The sequence below is a fragment of the Phoca vitulina genome, unplaced genomic scaffold, assembly GCF_004348235.1.
Source record: "Phoca vitulina isolate PV1807 unplaced genomic scaffold, GSC_HSeal_1.0 scaffold25, whole genome shotgun sequence".
Taxonomy (NCBI): Eukaryota; Metazoa; Chordata; class Mammalia; order Carnivora; family Phocidae; genus Phoca; species Phoca vitulina.
Window position 1 is genome coordinate 41,303,119 of NW_022589728.1, and position 11,206 is coordinate 41,314,324.

The window sequence follows — 11,206 nt, forward strand, 5'->3', positions numbered from 1 at the left end:
GGTACCCTCGCTACCTCTATTACCGCCCCTCTCCAGCGCGCCCCAGACTGGACATCTCCAAGTAGGACATGCCGTTGCTACTCCGCTAACAGGTTTTGCGGCGGGAGCGGTGGCGCTGAGACGCCTACGGGAACAAAGACCCCCGCGGTGGAGCAGCCGAGCGCAGGCTCCCGGGAACTCGCGGCAGCTCGGGCCGGCCGCGGGCTGGCCGGCTTCGGCGCTCTGCCCCGGCCCGGCGCGAGCCGCTGGGGTAGGGCCGGGGAGACGAAGGCGCTCGAGCTGGCGCGGCGGCGCGGCCCGGGCGGGAGCCTTTCCCGAGATGCACCAGGCGGCGGCGGCGGCCGGGACCGACCCGGGACCCCGCCCCGCGCCCTTTGTGCCGCACGCTTCGTGCGGCCCTAGGAGCCTAGAAATAACCACTGCTCTTCGGGGGTTGGGACTCTCAAGGCCAGCTCTTTTTCACTTTCCCTCTTTGGATTCTGACTCTGACTACAGGCTCGTGACGCCGGCAAAATAATTGTTTTCCCCCGGTATTAACGCAGGAGGAAATAGTAAGAGCCTTGCCTCCGGTGACATGGAATCAGGAGAGGCCCTGAATCCTCAGTCCCAAGAAGCTCGATACCATTATAATGCTTATGCTGGCGCTCTCGTTCCGGGAGGAGTTGCCTCCGTTTGCAGTCACCTCAAAACACTTGCGGTGTAAAGCTTAGAGATCTAACAGCATGATGGTAAGAAAAGGGAGGTCTTCCAACAAGCGTATGTTACCTTGACGTACGCAAAACTGGTGGCCTAAATGAGCGACTATGATTATGAAAATATATTGAAAACTAGGTATGTCGATGAACATCTGTAGGATTAATCTTGGAGTATGTATGTATTGTATGCCCAGCACTGGGCTAATTAATAAATTACTTATAAACAAGACATGTAATTAGAAATGTTCTTTGGTCAGTGCTCTTGACTATGAAGTGAATACAGTGCAATCATAGTAAGGGAGAACTCGGAAGCAATCTCAAGACTGCTTTGTCTGGAACCAACAGGGTGAATTCTCCATATTACAAGTAGCTGGCCAATGGTTAAGTGGGACTGAAAAGGACATGGGTTTACTCTCAGATGGACCCAGGTTCCAATCCTGCTCTGCTGCAAGCTACTGAATTCCTCTGAGCATGGGTTTTCTCCAGAAAACGTAGAAGACACTCATTTCAAGGCTCTTTCTAAAGATTACATTTGATAATGTATATAGAGACCCTCTCATGTATGTACCTGTCACAGAGCAGATGCTCTTTGCTCTTCTGTCCACCCCCCTTACTAGTTTACACCCATAGAAATTGAGTTGTTTGAAAGATCCGCAATAAAACAGAAAGCTGAATTACAAAATTGCTGTTTCCCAGAATTTTGTTCATGTAATCCTTTTGGATACTTACTTTAGACATCATTTTTTTTTTAAGTTTAAAAAAAATTTTTAATTTAAGTAATCTCTGCACCCAACATGGGGCTTGAACTCATGACCCCTCCCCCCCAAGATCAAGAGTCACAGGCTCTTCCCACTGAGCCAGCCAGGCACCCCTAGACATCATCTTTCAATATGTTATCTTTGTTTCATATTTTAGCCCCCTCATTTCCCACTGATCCCAGTTTTAAAATTCACTTATTTTGTGTGATCTCAGGGTTGTGAGATCCAGACTGGAGTTGTGCTCTGTGCTCAGCATGGAGTTGGCTTGAGATTCTTTCTCTCTCTCCCCCTCCCGGTTGTGCTCTCTCTCTCTCTCAAATAAATCTTTGAAAAATTCACTTACTTTGAAATGTATATTCTTTCATGCTTGTAGTAATTTTAGAAATTTGGCATTTTCTAAAGTATATTTTCCCCCAGTGTTCATGCAAAGTTAAAACACCATGTTAAAGTATTGGCCTCTACAGTGCTTTTATTTTCAGGGAAAAAAAGGGCAGGGAGAAAAGATTTTTAGAGGAACAGGTTTAAAAAAAGTCAGGCCCAGCCCACTTCTTTCTTACTTTTGTACCTTTTCCTCTCTATGCCTCCTCTGCGAAACCTTCCTAACCCCTGTCTCTGTGCTCTTCAGTTCTGCTCACCTCACAGTACAATAATTACCTATTAAAATGTCTTCTATCTCCAACTAGGCCTTGGATCTTGTTTTGTTCGTCTTTTTATAATCGGTACCCAGCAGTTCAGAGGCCTACAAAGTAGGACCTTGGTAAATACTGAATTGAATTATGCATAGGATATCCCATTATAGAACTTTAATTCTAAGGCTAGAGTGATGGATGGTAGAATTATTCACCAATTAATAAGTTTTTTTAAAATTCTATTTTTTTTTAAAGATTTTATTTATTTATTTGACAGAGAAACAGCGAGAGAGGGAACACAAGCAGGGGGAGCAGGAGAGGGAGAAGCAGGCTTCCCGCTGAGCAGGGAGCCCAATGCGGGGTTCAATTCCAGGGTCCTGGAATCATGACCTGAGCTGAAGGCAGATGCTTAACGACTGAGCCACCAGGCACCCCAAATTAATTCTATTTTTTAGAAGTTTTTAGATTTAGAGAAAAATTGAGAGGGTAGAACAAAGCTCTATATATTCCTTCACCCTCCCTGACCACCTCACACAGTTTTTCCTATTATTGACACATTAGTCTGTCACATTTATTACCATATGAATCAATGTCAATGCATTATTAACTAAAGCCCATGCTTTATTCAGATTTCATCAGTTTTACCCTAATGTCTTATTGCTGCTGGATCCAAACCCATCGCATTTAGAACTCATGTCTCCTTGAGGTTCCTCTTGGCTGTGACAGTTTCTCAGATTTTCCTTATTTTTTTATGTCCTTGACAGTTTTGAGGAGTGCTGGCCAAGTATTTTGTAGGATGCCTTTTTTTCTTTCTTTCTTTTTTTTATTTTTAAATTTTGTTTATTTGAGAGAGAGAGCAGAAGTGGGGGCGGGGAGGGAAGAGGGAGCCCAATGTGGGGCTCAAACCCAGGACCATGACTTGAGCCGAAGGCAGCCACTGAAATCACTGAGCCATCCAGGTGCCCCTGTGGTATGCCTTTCTAGTGGGATTTGTCTTATGTTTTTCTAATGGTTAAACTGAGGTTATAGGTTTGGAGGAAGAATATCACAGAGGCAAAGTGCCATTTTTATCATATCAAGAGTACATACTATCATCATGGTTTATGACTGTTGATGTTGACCTTGATCACATAGTAGTGTTTGTTGGGCTTTGACACTGTAAGAGTCACTTCCTCCATCCCCACCCTCAAATACTCTACTGCTTGGAAAGAAGTCACTGTATGCAGCCCACAGGGAAGGAGTGGGGAGCCATGCCCCTGCCTTTAAGATACAATATCTACGTCATTTATTTGGAATTCTGCTAGATTTGTCTCTCTCCCATTTATTAACTCATTCAGTGATTTATTTATGTCAGTATGCACTCATGGATATTTATACTTTTTTGTTTTGGTTGTGTATTTTGAAGTATAATTCAATAGTACTTTATCTTGTTGCTCAAATTGTTCTAGCCTTGGCCAGGGTATTTTTAATACTTTTTTTTTTGTCATAGAGCTGATTTGAAGTTAAGCAAAAATGAATATGGCTAAATGATAACCAGTACATCTCATATGAAGAGAGGAATAAAACATTTTTTACCATTTACCATCAAACTTGTTTATTATCCATCTTAGCCAAAACGCATCAACAGAAAAAAAATCCTTTCACATTTTAATACTGAATTGCCCATTAGACTATTCCTTTTATTGTCTCATCAAGGACATTTTCCAGTAAACCTATTTTTTGTCTTTTTTTTTGTAATGGCGAGTGCGGTAGGATGACTGCTGGTGTAGCCGGGCACCACTGTCTTGATCTTAGCCAGCAGTTTCACCACCGCTGCCGTCTGCATCGGCATAGCAAACGTTAACACTGTGAAAACAGTTTTGACCTCGTGGTCTCCCTGAAAGGGCCTTTGGGACCCCAAAGATTCCCAGACCACACACTGAGAGCTGCAGGTGTCGTCTTAGTTATTCCTTTCTTCTTTTTTCTGAGCCTTGTAATTATAACTAGTACTTCCCGAGCGGGGTGAGGTGCTAAGCTCTACTCTAAGCTTTTCCATTGTATTAACTCCTTGCCGTCCTCCACCAACACTATGAGGCAGGTGCTATTATTGTCATCCGCGCTTCACAGGTGAGACACAGATTTAGTTTGCCCAGGACCCACAGGGGAGTCTGACTCCAGCACTCCTGTGCTGTGCTGCTTCCAGTTACCACCGGGTCATTTCCAAATTAATCCTCTTTTTTCCTCCGCCTTAGTTCAGTAGGACTCCCAATCTCTCCTCAGTACAGTGAGCTCCCAGCTGGTTCTCTTGACATGTGTTGCCCCTTCTGATCTGCTTTCCAATGTATTGCCAAAGCTCTCTTTCTTTTGCTTTTTAAGGTTTTATTTATTTGAGAGAGAGAGAGCTAGAGAGAGCATCAGCTGGGGGAGAGGCAGAGGGAGAGGGAGAAGCAGACTCCCCGCTGAGCGGGGAGCCCAATGCGGGGCTCGATTCCAGGACCCTGGGATCACAACCTGAGCCGAAGGCAGACGCTTAACCCACCGAGCCACCCAGGAGCCCCCAAAGCTCTTTCTCAAGCACAGAATTGCCCACACCACCACCAACGCCCTGCTATCGATTGCCTTGGGGTAAAGGCCAGAGCCCGTAACACACAAAGCCTCCTGCACCTGGGAAATCCAACTGCAGGGCTGTTCTACACACCCCCTGCCCTTCTCAACTAGACCTTTGTACTTACACTTCTCATTCCTCCCTCCGCTGCCTTCCCTCAACTAATTCCCACAGCTCCATTACTACTCAAACACCACCTCCTCCAGAAAGCTGTCCTGCTCTGAGGCGGGGCTCTTTACACTCCTTTTTTCCCACTTCCTCCTTTCCCCCATGCAAGAGCTCCTTGGGGGCAGGAACTGACACCCACATGCCTGGCCAACCACAGTCCCCTTTGTGGAATGGATGGAGGGGGCAGCCGAAGTGTGCCCATCTGGCCAGCCCTCCTAAACCAGACTCCAGGGACCACTCCCTTTGCAGGGGGCATGTTGGAGGACTCAGCAGGGTCATGGCTGAGTGCTGCCCTCTAGAGGCAAGCTGTTTCTGGCATCTGGGATTCCAGAAGCGCCTAGGAGTCTAGGCGGAGAGAGCCTGGCTCTGTGGGAGCTGCCTTCAGCCACCCTGGGGGCTGGGGTGGGGGGTGCACTTGAGAAGAAAGGCATCTTAACGTGTGGGAGCTAGAGCCCCTTAGAAATGGCCGGTCCAGCTCCTGAAGGGTTTGTGGTAACTCCACAAGGAGAAAGAACAGGGATAAACAGGGCAGTGTTGGAAATCCAGAAGCTCCAGGTAGAGGCTGAAGTTGGCAGGTAGATGAGGGTGGATCAGCCTGCTCTGGGCTAGGCACTGTTCTTGTTAACTGCAGGGGATACGACAGTTAACAAGAAATGGCCCCTATCTGCAAGAGCTTACTATATATCTATTGGGGTGGGGGGACAGGATCAACGTGTAACAAATAACTATCATTAAGCAGTAGAGAAAAGAAAAAAGTAATATGATAGAGGGGACTATTAAGCTGTACGGGGTGGGGAGTGAATTGGGAAGGACTCACAGAGGTGGTGACATTTTGTCTATTTCATTCATTAATTCAACAAACACTAGGACACAGTAGTGAAGCAAACGAAAATTCCTGCTGCCTTGGAGCTTAATTTTAGTTAAGGGGTATAGAAAACAAACATACGTCAGATAGTAATAAGAAGAAAAATAAAAGCAGGATAATGTGCTGGGAGGTGCTGTATTAGATGATCAGGGAATACTAATTGGTGTGACATTTGATCCGAGAACTGTGAAGTGAGAGAACAAGCCATGCAGATAAGGAGGAAGAACATTCCAGGCAGGGGAACAGGGAGTCCAGAGGAGCTTGGCTTATTTAATGGACAACAAGGAGGTCATTATGGCTGGAATGTAGTGAGGGAGGGAGGGAGAAGAGGCAGCAGGAAAGAGCGTTTAAAAATGCCCCGTGGGACTGCTGGGTGGAAAATAGACTCCGAGGGGAGATCAGTTAGTAGACTAGAGTGATCCAGGTGAGAGATGATGGCGACTTGGAACAGGCTCGGGTGGTAGGGTTGATGAAAGCTGGTTGCATCCAGAATGGATGTTGAAGGTAGAGCTGAAAGGATGTGCTGATGGATTCAATGTATGCGACAGGGCCAACTCAAAGGTGAACAACTAGCTGAATGGCTATCATTTATTGGAATTGGGAAGATGAAGGGAGGAGTGGCTTTAGGGCAGAATGAAATCAAGAGTGGGTTTTGGACAGATTAAATGTTAAAATCTTTCCCTACATTTTATTACGAAAATTTTAAAGATTTATTTACTTATTTTAGAGAGAGAGCATGGGGCAGGGTGAGGGAGAGAGAATCTTAAGCAGATTCTGCACTGAGTGCAGGGCCTGACGTGACACAGGGCTCCATCTCACGACCCTGAGGTCATGACCTAAGCCAAAACCAAGAGTCAGGTGCCCCTTTTAGGAAAATTTTAAATGCCTATTAAAGCTGAAAGAATTTGTAATGAATACCCATATATCTAGCACCTAAATTTCACCAACATTTTGCTATTCCTACTTTATCATAGTTCTCTCCATCTATCCATCCCTCTATCCACTATTTCATCTTATTTTTGGGTGCATTTCCAACAAAACTGAAGATACCAGTGTATTTTCCCCTGAATACTTCAGCATTCCTAGCATTAACAGAGTTCAATATTTGTTGTTTTTGTTTTTTTTTTGAGGTAAAACTTACTTAAAATGAAAAGTACAAATGCTACATATACATTCTTAATGGACACACTTTTGTAACCCAAACTCCTGTCAAGTTATAAAACACTACCACCACCCCCAGAAAGTTCCCTTTCCCTGGCAATCCCCCCTTCCACCTTCCACCATCAGGGAGCCACTGTTCCGAGTTTTTTCCACCATAGACTGGTTTTACTAGTTCGCTGCTAGAACTTCATCTTATATACAAACTGCATTATACGTGTGCATATCCACACACACACACAGCATCACAGTGGCCTCTTCCACTGAACGCGTTTTTGACTCTCATCCGTGCCGCTGCACATACCGGGACTTTGTTCACTGCTTAGTGTTCCATTGGGTCTAGACACCAGTGTATTTTTTAGGATTTGGCTATTTTACGTAGAGGTGCTGTGCACATTCTTGTATTTGAATATTCCTGCTGTGAACACTTGTGGACAAACATGTTCATTCCTTTTAGGTAGTTACCTCAGAGTAGAATGTCTGAATCGTAGAGTAGATATGGGTTTCAGTTTTACTGAAAAAACAAAAAACAAAAAAACCACCACCAATTTGTTGTGATGAGCACCAGGTGTTGTGTGTAAGTGTTGAATCACTAAATTCTACACCTGAAACCAATATTACACTGTATGTTAACTAACTGGAATTTGAATAAAAACTTGAAAAAAAAAAAAACCTGGAAAAAAAAAAAACCTGTCAGACCTTTTTTCAAAGGTCCATCAACAAAAGAATGGGTAAACACATTGTGGTTCTAGTCACATTGTGGAGCGCTGTGCTGTAGTTCAAATGAAGTAGAGCACGAGTATCAACATGGACCCTTTTCAAAAATATAATGTTTGGGAAAAAAGCAAATTTTAGATAGAAACATTCAGTATGATACCATTTATATAAAGTTGGAAAGCATGTGAAACAGGTGTTACATATAGCTACTGATACATACTTAGTAATAGCATAAAGGAATGTTTTGCAAAAATAATGATTTCAGGGTAGTGGTATCTCGGGATGGGGGCAGGAAGACGAATGGGATCAGAGGGGTTTGTAATAGGTTTCACCTGTGTCGTTAAAGTTGTATTTCCTTAAAATCTTCTGAAGCAAACACGGTAAAAATGTTAAGATTTTATAAAGCTGAGTGATGTATACACGTTCATTTTACTCATCTTTATGCCTTCTGGTTCTCTGATTTCTGACTTGTGTCTAAGGAGCTTCTCCTGAAGTGTTTATCTCATTTACTCCTTCGCCCCTGGCTTCTACTTCTGTAGGTAGTTGAGACTGAGCAGAGCCAGGGTTCAGGGGACAGAGCTGCTCACCCCTCTCCTGAGCGCCCTCTGGGGGGAAGGGAGGGCAGGAGTGCGGGAGAAGCTCCCTGGGAGGCCTCTGGGGGGGCGGGGGGTGTCCTGGCCGGTAGAGCCCCTCGGACCTGGGAGGCTACTACCACCTGCAGATGACTTCCAGCCCTTCCTTCCCACCTGCTTCCTAAATTTAGGTCTGTGATCTGGGCCAAGCTCTCCATCCAATCCCAGGTCCAAACCCTACCTAAAATTGAGCGATATATTAAAATATTTGTTTTGTTCCATTGTTCAGGGTTTTCTCTTCAGGGACTCTTAACTTTACATTAGTGCAATTTCCTTTGCCTGCCTGTCTTCCCGATCATGGCTTCTGTAATGATTTTTATTTATTTCTACTTTATCTTCTTCACTTTTCTTCTCTGTTTTCCACAGCGTCCTCTAGAGTGGTGCCTCTTCTCGCTTGTGTTTCTTGTAATTTGGTTTCTGAAACACGGTTGTGTTTTTCTTACCCTTCTTCTCTAACTCTCCCAGTTCCTGTTTCAGGTCTTCCTGTTGTCTGTGACCTTCTGCTGCACGGCCATCCCTTTCTTGAGTGATTTCTGCCCCGTCAGCCTCTTGCGCAGTGGCTATTGCCTGGTGACACGTTTTAAATGTTATAATAGGATGTTGATTAAATTTTTTCTTCTGCCCCCGTGGCAACAGTTTTCTGATGAGTTTTCCTAGTCTGCAGGGAAGTTCTGCTCCTTTTCAGATTTTTTTTTCGGGCGGTGCCTTTGTACGGATGTTTTTCTTACGGTGCCTCTGACGGGATGTTGAGTGACAACTTTTTATCATTTATTTTTGCATGAGTTGGATTTTTCAAAACCAACGGTTTGCAAGAGAATTCTGTGATGGGAGTGGGGAAGCTTGCCTCCTTTCTCAGCTCGAGGGCTCCCTCCTCTGTTACTGCAGGGATGTATACTTTATTTACCATGCGGCGCCTCGTCTGAATTTCGGATCCCAACCTGGCTCAGGAGGGCTCCCATGACCGGTAGGAAGCTCCCCTGGTTCCTTCCCCCGACGGAGCCACTGGCTCCGAGGGTCCTGCCCTGCCCGCCAGCGTGCTCCTCGCTCTTTCCTCCCCTGCCCCTGGGAGTCCTGCAGGCACTTGAGTGATTGCTTTCTTCCTCTTCCTAGTCCTGCTCATGGCCCTTCCCAGGCTGAGCCCTCTCCTGCGGGGGTTGAATTTTCGCTGGGGACTGCTGGGACCTGCATCTCCCCTGCCCCCCACCCCCAGACCCCTGGGCAGTTTCTGGGCTCTCTTGTGAGCACGTTGGAGTGCACTGTCCTGGTGCAGGGGTGAAGCCGCACACAGTAGGAAGCTTGTGACCGCTCTCACTTCCTCATTTCACCGAAAATGTAAGTTTGTAGTGGTCTCAAGCCTTCATTCCCGTAGCTCTGAATGATTTTCAGGGGAACTGGAAAGATTCTGCACAAAGCTGTCAGCATGCTCCCCTCAGGCTGCTCTGGAGTCCCTCGTCAGGCATTCAGAGCTCCCCTGCCCTCCCCGCCCCAGTCTGGTTTTCCCCCCAGCTCTTAGGTGTGACCACGGCTCCAGCCAGACTGGTCTGTTCACCATCCCAGGAACTCAGCATCCAAATTTCTTTCCCTGCATTCCTGCTTTTTCCATGACTGCAATGTTCCCTCCAGGGGCCTCTTTATGGTAGCCGTTGTTTTTGGTGACTCAGCCAGCAGGCATTTCTCCCTCTCCCTTTCTTCTGGTGTCAGAACCTACCCATCATCCACCAACAGGGATAGGTGGGCGAACGGAGCTTGTTGATCATGGTGCCCCGTCGGTGGGCAACAGCAACTGTTTCAGGGAAAGCCAAGTGGTCCAAGCAGGGCCAGAGTCCCTCCCTGAGTATTCCTTCCCTGAGAGCTAGCTAAGAAGCTTGCGTCTTGCTCCGAGGTCACCGTATCAAACAATGTTCATCTGGAGGAACACCCCATCTGCAATATGAAAGCCTATGGTGACACAGAGAGCAGAGAGAGAGGGTTTCCTTGTTTAAGTCCTGGATCCACCCTGAGGTTCCTAATAGCACGAGCCAGTCTACTACAGTTTAGCTTAAGAGACGGAGTCAGTTTTGCCAGGTGCAACCGAAAGCACCTTCCTTTGTTCTCTGTCGCCCTGGTGCTTTTACCTGTTGTAACACACAACACACCGTGTGGTCACTGTCATTGCCGGTTACTGTATCGGTCTGTACCCCCACTGAAAGCCCTTTCCGGCAGGATGCACACTTGTTCGCCGTTGGGTGCCCGGTACCTGGCATTGTGCCTGGCCAGCATTGGGCAGTCAGTAAATATTCATTTGAAACTACATTTCTGCTTTTCCTAACTCCTCCCATCACTCAGGGTCTTAGAGTGCAAGCCCTTCGTGGAGCCTCCCACACCAAGTGAGAGAACGCACGTAAAACGTCCAGCTCTGTGTGCAGCGCAGACTCTCAGCGGAACCACAGCCTTCGTGCCCCGAATTCCTCAACTCAGAAGCGATGGCTCCCTCCTTGGAGCTCCTTTATCTCATTTAATCCAGTGGCATCTACTTAGACTGTCGCATATCGGAGTTATTTGCGTTTCTCTTTTAAGTTTTCAGATATCGTAAATGCCAGAAGCGAGGGCCCAGCACAGTGCGCTGTAGAATACCCTGCAGAATGCATAATGATTGGTCCTTAAGAGCTCACAGCGGGGCTGGTGGTCCGTTAGGAGCTACAGGAGTCCTAGTGGTAAGTCCTGGGGCAGATCCAGAGGAACCTGTAAAAAGGGGAAAGCTGAATCATACTTCTGCAGAATGTAGAGATGAATGCTGTTTGAAAATCTATTTAAGCCGTGACAACCAGCTGTGGCTGAAAAAGAGCTGGGATGATCCCCCTGCCCAGACGTCTCTCTCCTTGGTAAAGACTGTTAACGTGTCCAGGCTCTGAGGACTTGAAATTAGAAAGGAGGTGTGAGGAGTCAGAGTTTATAATGCCTTTGGTTCTGATAAGGGGAAACGGAGTGTTGCCAAGAGGTCAGAAGCTCCGGGTCCAGAAC